Below are 11,710 nucleotides of genomic sequence, written 5' to 3'. Positions count from 1 at the left end.
GTTTTCATTTTCATTGATCTCAAGGTCTTTCCTAATTTCCCATGTGATTTCTCTTCTGACCTACTTCTTGTTTAAGAGGATACTGTTTAATTTCCACATATTTGTGAGTTTTCCCATTCTCCCTCTGTTACTGATTTTTTTGCTTCATTCCAGTGTGTTTGGAAAAGATACTTTGTATAATTTCAGACTTTTTAAATGTATTGAGACTTGTTTTGTGACTCAACATATGGGCTATCCTAGAGAATAATCTGTGTGTACTTGAGAAGAATGTGTATTCTGCTGTTGTATATAAATACATGTCTGTTAGATCCATTTGGTTTAAATGCTTGGAAAAAAATTACCAGTGAACCTAACTGTATTAGTCAGGGTTCTTTTGGGAAACAGAATCAACAGGAGATACCTGTAAATAGTATGAGATTTATAAGATTCTCTCATGTGATCGTGGAGATGAGCAAGTCCAGGTTCCTTGATGAGTTTTCAGGAGACATTGGCTGTCCAAAGACGAGCTGGAAAATTCTCTCTGAATGCTGGAATCACTTCCTCCTTTAAGGCATTCAACTGATTGGATAAAACATCACTCATTGCTAAAGGCAATCTCCCAGGTTGATCACAGATGTAATCAGGCATCTATACAGTAAACTAATAGAAGACTAAAGCCCATAAATGCCCTTATACCACAATTAGCTCAGTACTTGCTTGACCAAAAACTGGACACAATTACCTGGCTGAATTGACCATCATATTTCTGAAATTTTCATTATTGGATTTACAAAAAGTAAATTTTCATCATTGGATTTACAAAAAGTAAAGATGCTGAAGAACAAAATGAAAACCTAGGAGCTCAGACTTCACTCCAAGTCCATGTATAAAACAGATGTGGTAAATTGAGGCATGTCTCCCACAAAGACAAGTTCATACCCTAACCCTCAGTCCTGTGGGTATGAACTCATTTGTACATAGGATTTTTAAAGATCATGTTATGGGGCTAAACTGAATCAGGGTGGGTTTAATCTGGTCTGATTGAAGTTCTTATAAACAAAGGAAAATTGGACATGGAAGTAGAAACAACAAGAGGAAGTAGAAAGGTACAGATGGCCATGTGAGGGGGGACAAAGATTGATTGCCAGCCAGCCACCACCAGAACACTACAGACTTCAGAGAATGCATGGTCTGTTAGTACCTTGATTTTTGACTTCTAGCCCTCAAACTGTGAGCCAAAAATTCATGTTGTTCAAGCTGTCTCGTTTGTGTATTTCATTATATTGGCCCTGGCAAACCAAGCCAACAGAGAAACTAGCTATTCATAGAGTTCCCAGAAAACTAACTAGTTAATTGATTCTGATATGATTGCCTGTAAATACTTGAATGGACTTTATTCCCTTTTGATAGTTATATAAGGACTAATTTTTAGCATTCTCTCTGTATTATGCACTGTGTTCGGTCCAAGGGATTCAACAGAAAGCAAGTCAGACTGGGTAACTGCTGTCGTGAGGCTTATAGGTTAGCAGGACAGAGAGAAAGTCACGGAGCTCTTTCTGTGAAGTGTAGTAAGTGAAATGTCAGCAGAATTGTAGGTATTATGGAAGCATAAGTCAGGGAATCTGAGCCGTTTTCAGGAAAACTGAGATCTGAAGGTGAACTGGGATCTAGCCTGATGAAGGGGGTTTAGAAAGAAAGGAAGCCCTTTAACAAGAGGAAGTAGAGCAGAGAGCTGTAAGTAATTCAGTGGTTCATCACTGCTCTTAGTGTATTGCTATAGGACTCTTTGGCATCAGAAGACTTGGACTTATTCAAAGTAATTAATTTAAAATCTTCTCGCTTATTTGCCACACAGGGCCAACTGATATTTAAGCAAGGAGGTACTGGGTCAGAGGACTCTTGAGTCATTGCTCCTAGACCCAGAGCAATCAGGCATGTATTTCACTGTGTGTGTGCATGTGTGTGTGTGCAGGTTAAGAGGATGAGAAGATAATATGTTGATAAAGGGAATCGAGGTATAGTCTTCTCAAATACCTCCACCACTACTTACTTCTCTTCCTGGACAGAGGGTAAGATGTATTGTTTTTGTTGTTGTTTTCTTTACTTATGTTAAACATATTGTAAACTCTATGATTATAGCAACTCCCACTTTTAAGTAACTCCCCCATCCTCTCTACAAATGCCCAGCAGTACCCAATAACGCTCTGCTTCTTTTCATTAACATTCTGCATATATCACTAAAGAGACCTTGTGTGAAAAGAAGACTGTGTAAGCGGAAACATATACCATATCCTTGCATAGGAAAACCTGAACATAATAAAGATACCAATTCTCCCTAAGTTAATTTATAAATTTTATGGTAGTTGAATTAAGTATGCTCTTCAAAATACAAACCAAAAATCGCCATAGATTGCTGGCAGCTGGCAGCAGAATGTGATAGAGTCCAGGAAAAAGGAAGCTTTCCTGATATCTTAACTGAGGATATCTTCTAGCCTAAAAACCATAAGCCAATAAATTCCTGTTGTTAAGCCAAAACTCATTGTATGGTATTTGTTATAGAAGCCTGGCAAACTGAGGCAGGTGTTTTTTTTTTTTTAATAAACCAGACAAGTTGATATTAAAGTTTATAAGGAAAGATGACCAAACAAGAAAAAGAAAAAGGAAAAAATCTGAAAAGAAGAGCAGTGAAAGAAGAAAAGGACTACCAGATATTAAAACAGATTTCAAAGTCCTACTATTAAAACATTATGATATAAGGGATAGAAGAACCGTGTGTAGGGAAACCACAAGTGAGCCCAACTCTGTCACACTGAGGAGCATAAATTCCAAAGTAGGGCTGACTGACAAGGCACCAAACTTCTGAGCTTTCAGCCCTGCCTATAGTGTCTGGATATCCCCAGAGCCCTCAGGAACCCTGCTATTCAAGGCAATATTTACTATGGCAGTCAATGAGATCCTGCTGGGTTGTGTGTAAGCATAACCTCTGGAATGACCTCTCAACTCATAGGTTTATGTCCAAGAGACTTAAATCTTTGGGCTTTGCATAGGCCAGTCGGGCCCTGAATCTCGACAGAGTTGCAAAACCTATTCTTAAGTTTGTTGGACTCACCCAGAACAACTGAAAAGGAGATGATAATGGATAATGACCATCCCAACAGAGAATGTACAACTGCAAACAAGATAGTCCCATCCATCTGCCCCATGGTATCTAAGCCCCCTCTCAGTTAGAGGTGGAGTGGGCAATGGGCATCACCATCCCAGAATCCTCAGGATTGAGGAATGAATGATGGACTAGAGGAGACATACAGTAATTCTACTATAGACTTATTGTTATTCTAGCAATAGAAGAACTTTTATCATTGATGTGAAGACAATGACCACTGGAGGTTCTGAGGGGAGGGAGAAGGGAAAAATAGGTGTAATATGGGGACATTTTTGGACATTGGAATTGTCCTGAATGATGTTGCAATGACAGATACAGGCCATTATATATTTTGTCATAACTTACAAAATTGTGCAGAAGAGAGCTTAAACTATAAGGTAAACTATTATCTACACTTAATGACAATGCTCCAATGTATGTTCGTCTATTGTAACAAATATACCACACTAATGAAGGATGTTGTTAATGTGGGAATGTGTGGGAGGGGTAGGGAGTCGGCATATGGGAATCCCTACATTTTTTAATGTATCATTTATGTATCATTTATATATCTAAGTATCTTTAAAAAGTTAAATTAAATTAAATAAAAAAAAGAGAAACATTATGATACATAATTTAATGAACAGTCAAAAGGACAGATATAAGCTTGAATAAATATTGAATAAAACATTATATAAGCATATAAATCAATAGAGAAGAGATAAGTGGTGTTGTAAGTATACCAAATGCCCATTAATATGGGTTTTTCTTATATGTTACCAGGGGACAGGGGCTGGTAGGGAAGAGAGAGTTAATGCTTAAATTGTACAGAGTTTCTATTTGGGCTGATAGTAAAGTTTTTGGTAATGGATGATGGTGATGGTGGTACATCATTGTGAACATAATTAACAGCACTGAATTATATATCTGAATGCAGTTAAAATGTGAAATTTTAGTTATATATGTTACTAGAATAAAAATTTTAAAAAATTTAGGACTGTACAAAACAATGAACTCTATTGTAAACCATGGGCTAAAACTAATAGTACAATTATAAAAATGTTCTTTCAGGACAAGTGCACCATGCTAATGCAAGGTATTAATAATAGAGGTGTATACGGGAACTCTGTGTTTTATGAGTGATTTTTTGGTAAACCTACAACTTCTTTTATTAGAAAAAAATGGGATTCAGCAAATAAATGATGATATGAAAATAAAATGGAATACTATGTCCCTATAGTAAAGAGAGAAGAAAAAGCACTCTATGTATTGATATGGAAAGTTCTCTATGAACAGTTTTTTAACTTAATAATATATTGTACAGAACTGTACTGATAGAATGTCCTTTTTGGGTGATATATAGAGAAAGATAGTATGTATTCATATTTGCTGTACAAGCACAAATAAAATGTGGAAGGATATGCAAGCACTTAGTAACATTGTTAATTGAGAGCATTTTCATTACACACCTTTTTATTATTTTTTTTAAATTTTGAAGCAAATGAGCATGTTACCTATTCAAAGAAAAAAGAAGATATATGGTATGCTTATATTAATGGTTTATTGGGCCAGTTGTCTCCTTGGCCATTCTCTTACCCTAACCATAGCACTTCCTGAAATCTTGGCTTCAAGTCCCTTTTGCCACTGACATTTCTATCTTTCTTGTTTTAGACAAGAAAGTCAGAGGAAACAAAACGGGGTGGAGTATTTGCACTTTCATTTTCTGGGGATTCTTAGAAGTAACCAGCTATCCATCCTGATATAAATATTAGCTTTAAAAGCTCTTGTTTTAGGTAAAAATACTCATCCTATGCCACCCCACCCCCCAAGAAGACCATATTCTAATCTTTAAATCCTGTGAATATGCTACCTTACAAGGCAAAAGAGACTTTGCAGATGTGATTAAATTAAGATCTTGAGATAAGAGATTATCCTGGATTATCCAGGTGGGCCCAATCCAGTCACATGGGCGCATAGAAGCACAGAAATTTTCCTGGCTGTGGTGAAAAGGAAATGCAACTTTATCATTTTCTTGATACTCCACATTCAACAGAGAGAGAAGTTGTGTGACTTGTAATTGTTACACAGCTAGGCCTAGATCTGCATGTGAGCCAGTCCCAATGTGCCTTTTTCCAGATTGTGGGATCCCCATGTAGCTATAGAAGTAGCTGGCCCAGTGCTTGCAATACAGTTATCTCCTCAATAAAGGTTTAATTAAGGAATAAGATTTAGAATTTGCCAGGGGATGGAGAAGTACATAGTAAGGGATTTAAGTTTTACAATTGAAAGATGAAGAAAATCACAGTGCCTTTATAGACAAATGGATAAGGCATTTAAAAGCAGCCAATTTAGAGTGATGTGGACTACATGCATAGTTTAATTGAGGGTATAGTGGTAGTTTTTGTAGGTTGCTAAGGAGAACATCAAGGAGATGGAGGCTATTCATAGTATATTTGGTATTCAAAACCATGAAAAAGAATGGGGTCTTTGAAAAGGTAAATACAGGGGGGTGGTATATGGGGACCTCATATTTTTTGAATGTAATATTTAAAAAATGAATTAAAAAAATAAAAATAATAAAGCTTCTTTAAAAAAATAATAATAAAAAATAAGAAGGAAAACAAACAAACAAACAAACAAAAAGAATAATAGAGGGGCCAAGAATAAAAGTGAGAAGAAGAGGAGAGTGACTGAAAAAGAGGAAACGAGAGGGAGGGGAAAAAAGAAAGGAGGAGAAGAAGTAGGAAAAGCAGGAAAAAGGGGAGGAGGAGGAGACAATTATGAGTCAAATCAATTAAAATAGTCCATCTTTAAAAAAAATCATAAAAGGAAAAAGTGGAATTTAGCGGTTGTAAATGATTTTTTGCTTTTTAAATTGTATTGCTCCACTTTTTAGGTCTTTTGTTTTCAGCAATTATTCTGAGAAACCTCACTTACCTTAGGTATTTTTCTAGACAGATGACATTCTTTTAGCAGGTAAGAAAATGTAAAGGACCCCCTGTGTTGAATTTCTTGGAGATTTTCAGGCTTGATTCCATGGCAATATATAATGTTTGAGATCCCCAAAGTCTTTGTACTCCAACAAATTTAGTTCAAGTCTCTGCTTTGCAACTTTAAGAGTGATAGACTTTGAGCCTTCATTTAACCTCTCTTAAAGTCTCCTCTTGTGTAATGGAAATCAGTCTCCTTATGTGTAAAATGGGAACAAAATTTACCCCCACTATATTAAACTGCTGGTGGAGATTAAATGAATGAAGGTACATAAAGAATTTGTGATAATCCCTTGCACACATTTAACACCCAGTAAATAATAACCATGATAATTATTACCAAAGTCAAGGTGCTCTTTTGTTGTTGTTTCCTAACCAATTTTTATTTATTTAATTATTAGATGAACTACATACATGGCAGCATATGTTACTATGGTTTCTATTACACATCTAGTATTTCTTCCTGTTTGTCTACCGATCCATCCATTTCTACATAAACCATCTACCTTATTATAGAAAGAATTTAAAGTGCCTAAGACTATATATTTTGCATGATGCTTTCACATACATTAGCTCATCCATATATCATAAGTATCTGAAATCTTAGCATAAAAGTGATGAGTGACCAGCCTTTACAACATACCCAAATCAAAGGGTTTGGAAGACATTCCCTGTTTTCTAGCTCTAAGTCATTAGAGCATTTCACTACAAAAGAGTTGTTTATGCTCTGTGTCAGGCATTGTTATAGATGAAGGGACACTGTATAAATAAGCCCAAGACCCTGACTTCATCTGGCTTGCATTCTAATAGGGCAGATAGCAATTAACAAATACAAATGGTGAATAATATAAATTTATATAGTACTTTGAAGTGCTATGAATCTGATGAAGAAACCAAAGTAGGATTATATTTTAGACAGTGATGGTGTGGTGATAACTGTTTTGAACACAGTAGGCAAATGTCATGGTGATCAGATTAGGTGACTTTTGAACACAGATCCCAAAGGTATGAATGTGCAAACCATGCAAAAGACCAGACTGGGAAGGAAGGGGGATATAAGCAAATTATTGATCATTGCTTCTCCGTTTTACTAATAACTGAATGGTGTAGTTTGCACTCTGGTGCCTGAGCTTCTTGTAAATATCTTGTGATAATTTTTGTCCCAAAATTGTCTAAGTACCATTTATTAAGTAACCTCTCCTTTCTCAAATGATTACAATATGCCTTTATTGTATACTAAGTGCTGATGTTTCCTTGGGCATTTATCTTTTTTTATTAGAGAAGTTGTGAGTTTACAAAGCAATCCTGAATAAAATACAGGATTCCCATACAGCACCCTATCATCAACACCTTTCATTTTTGTGGAACATTTGTTACAATTGATTATAGTACTTTAAAAAAATAATTGTACTATTTTGTTAAACAGTTATTTTTGTTACAATTGATGAAAGATTATTAAATTAATTTATCTATTGTCCATTATTTATGTTAGGTACAATTTTTCCCATATGCCACACTATTATTAACACCATGTATTAGCATCATACATTTATTATAATTTATGAAAGTTTGTTTTTCTGTTAAATATCATTTTGCCAGTTCCACTCCTTTAAATACTGCAGTTTTATAAAAAACAATGATATGCAGGAGAATGTTCTCACTCCCTTCCTCTTTGTCTTTACTCTTTACAAGCTTTCATGTGAAAAATAATTTTTTAATTTGGCACAAATCATGTACTCATTTTAATGAAATTACGTTTGGTTTAAAGATTAATTTGGAGGAATTTATATCTTTTGTACATGAAGTCTTTCCCTCTATAACATGTTTTATATATGTTTAACAATATTTGTAAGTTTTCACTACATGTCTGATACATAATTAGGTTTTTACCTCTATTTGTTTTATAACTTCTTTCCTCCATTACATATGAGTTATTTTCACATTTTTTCTATGTTTATATCTGGAATAGAGGAACGCTATTAATTTTTGTGTTTTTAAGAATCTGTCCATTTCGTCTAAGTTTTCTAATTTGTTAGGATAGATTTATTCATACTATTCCCTTATAAACCTTATTTCTGTAATGTCAATAGCAAAATTCTCTCTTTCATTCCTGAATTTAATAATTTGAGTCTTTTTTTTCTTGGTCAGACTAGCCTATTGATCTTTGTATGTAGATTTTGTATCCAGAAAGCTTGCTGGATTTTAAAAATATTTAGTTCTAATAATATGCTTGGAGATGTTCTTTAATTTTCCATATAAACAATCAGTGAAATTTATTTTCCTTTTTTATATGTGTCAATATTTTGTCTTGCATCACAGTACATGTTGAATTAGCAATGATAAAGGTATGAGGATCTTATTCCTGATTTTATTAATGTCAGTAAAAAATATCTTTCAAGACAAATATTCAAAATTGGAAAAATGCAGGAGCACATACTGGGCACTTTCTCAGTGCTTGTAACTCTGATTTTTGTTGACTAAATCATTTTACAACTCTAAGAACTGGATGAAAATTATTAGAAAATTGATAGCAAAGTAAATCTTATTTTAGAGTATGACAAATTATCTTTGTACAAAGCAATGCAAAGGAATTTTGCCTGGTATACATACAAATTCATTTTATTATATGGGAGCTATGTTTTATCTTTTTAAAATTATACTTCAGCAGTGGGAATGTTTATACATGTTTACCAGTAGATATGACGTTTTCAATAAGTTTTTAGTATACATGCTTTATCAGGCTAAAGAAGTTCAATTTATTCAGATAAGTGTGAGTGTGTGTGTGTATGGGGAGAGATTATATGTATTTTCAGTGGAGAAGTTTTTTTCTCTTTTTCCTTCTTTTTATTATGATTTGGGTTCCAATTTTTCAGCACCATTTGTTGAAAACTTTATCATTCCTCCAATAAATTGCCTTTGTAACTTTACTCAAAAATAAATATATTTGTGAGTTGTCTGTATATTTGTGAGTGTACTTCTGGACTCTCTAATCTGTCCCATTGCTCTTTTTCACTATATTTATGTCCTATTACTCTATCTTGCTCACTAAACCTTTATAACAAGTGTTGAGAGCAGGTAGTGTAAATCCTACAGATTGCTTTTTCATTTTCAAAGTTCTTCACAATTCCATATGAATTTTAGAGTTGGCTTGTTAATTTTTACAGCCGCAACTGGGATAAAATGTATGCTTGTCACCAATACATCAGTTTTTGGAGAAGTAGCGACTTAATGATACTGAGTTATTAAAAACATGAACATGGTATCTCTTTTTATTTATTTAGGTTCTTTTTAATTTCTTTCCACTTTTTAGTTTTCAATGTATAATTATTTCACATCTTTTGTCATATTAATTCCTAATTATTTCCTATATTTATACTATTGTTAAAAGTATTTTAACCTTATTTTTGATTTTTATGTTTCTAGTATAGAAATCTATTTTGCATATTTATCTGGTATCCTGCTATCTTACAAAACTCATTTATTACTTTTAGTAGGTTTTTCCTATAGATGTCTTCAGATTTTCTACATTGATGATCATGTTTGTGAATAAAGACACTTTTCCTTCTTCCTTTACAATATGGATGCCTTTTATTTCTTGAGTAGTTGGTTCATTGGCTACAACCTACAGTACATATTGAATGGAAACAGTGAGAGACACTTCTCTGATGTTAGGGGAAAGCATTTGTTCTTTCACAATTAAATATAATATTTCCTGTATATGTTTCATAGATGCCATTTATCAGGTTGAAGGAGCTTTTTTCTGAATTGGTAATCTTTTGCTGCATTAAACATGACCCCAAAATGTATTGGCTTAAGCAACTACATTTATTATACCACAGTCTTAGTGGATCTGGAATCCAGAAATGGCTTTGGTAGGCTGTTGAATCTTAGTCTCTCAAAAGGCTGCAGTGATCTCAAGTTTCGACTGGAGAGATCCATTTTCTCACTTACACGGATGCTGGCAAAATTCATTTCCTCTCCAGTGGTTGGCCAGAGACTTCTCTAAGTTCCTTCTCACACAGGACTCTCTATAGAGTATCTTACAATATGGCAGCTTTGTTTCAACAGCAAGCAAGTTGAAAAAGCAACAAATATTGTTAGCAAGAAAGAGCATTAACAAGATGGAAGATGGCATCTTTCATAACCTAATCATGGAAGCAGCATACCATCATGTGTGTCTTATGGCAGTCATTCGAAACAAGTCACTGGATTCAGCCCCAAGACAAGAGGAGGGAATTATACAAGGCAGTGAATGCCAAGAAGTGGGGATCATTTGGAGCAGTTTTATAAGCAGTGTCCTGTCATATATCCCCTAGCTCCCAATGATTCATATACCTTTGGCATGCACAATATATTCATCAATTCTTGAGGTCCCCATAAGTCTCACCCCATTACAGCAGCACATCAAATTCCATAATCTCATCACCTACATCATATTAGAATTTGAAACTGTCTGTCAGGATTTGAAGACAGGGTATCAGACAATAGGAAGCTGCAAATAAGATTCCTTCCATAAATTTTCATAAAACCTCCAAGAGATCCAAAGCCAACTCCTGAGTTGCACAGGGGAAGGCTCTGGGAAGCACAGCATAAAACATTTTCTGGGAGGATGAAGAACTATCAGAAATATCAGAAGCCAGATAACACTACAGAGAAATTATTAGAGTGCAGGCAGGCACAATGAAAGTGGACGGTCTTTGTTTGGTAAACATCTTGGACTTTTTCTTTTTATTAAGACATTTCATGCTTTAGCAGTAAGAATTAAGAGTAATGGATCTACCTTAAGAGTAAGGGCAAAGCTGAATCACACCCATTTTAACAGAGCCTAAACCAAGTCTGGACAGTTACAAGTCATTCTCCAGTAATTTCACTTTTGCTAAAAAAAATTTTACACACTTCAGAGATGAATAATATATCTAGAGTTTCTTTAATATATTTTCACAATGTATATAATACAATCCAATATCACTAGACATGTAAAGAAACAGAAAAAGTTACTGTTAATCAAGAGATAAAAACATTAGTAGAAACTGATCAATCTAGAAGCCACATATTGAATTTAGCAAAAAAGGACTTCAAAATAATTGTGATTACTATTTTAAAGAAAATAGAAGAAAAAGTGGACATTTCAATAAAGAATTAGAATATATTAAAAGAATCAAATGAACTTTGTAGAACTTAAAATACAATATTTGAGCTTAAGAACACATTGAGTGGATCAAACAACTTACTCTACATAGCAGAATACAGGGTTGGTAAAGATATGCCAACAGAAAAATATTAAAACTGAATCCATAAGGGAAAAAAATCAGAAACACCCTTCCATCCTGAATATAATAACACACATGTGGGATACTCTAAAACAGTCTAATATATGGGTAATTGGAGTCACAAATAGAGAGAGGAAAGGATCATGAGACCAAAGCAATATATGAAGAAATGAAGGTCAGGATTTTTCTAAATTGGCTGGAAGGGAACATTTGAATTATGAAAGCCAAGATTTTTTAAATCACATGAAAGATAATCCACAGAAACTCAGTGGACTCTAAGTAGGATGAATACAAAAACAGTTTTCTATTTGTAGTATGGTCTTAGACCT

The sequence above is a fragment of the Dasypus novemcinctus genome, chromosome 5, assembly GCF_030445035.2.
Source record: "Dasypus novemcinctus isolate mDasNov1 chromosome 5, mDasNov1.1.hap2, whole genome shotgun sequence".
NCBI lineage: Eukaryota > Metazoa > Chordata > Mammalia > Cingulata > Dasypodidae > Dasypus > Dasypus novemcinctus.
This window is presented reverse-complemented; position numbering follows the sequence as displayed.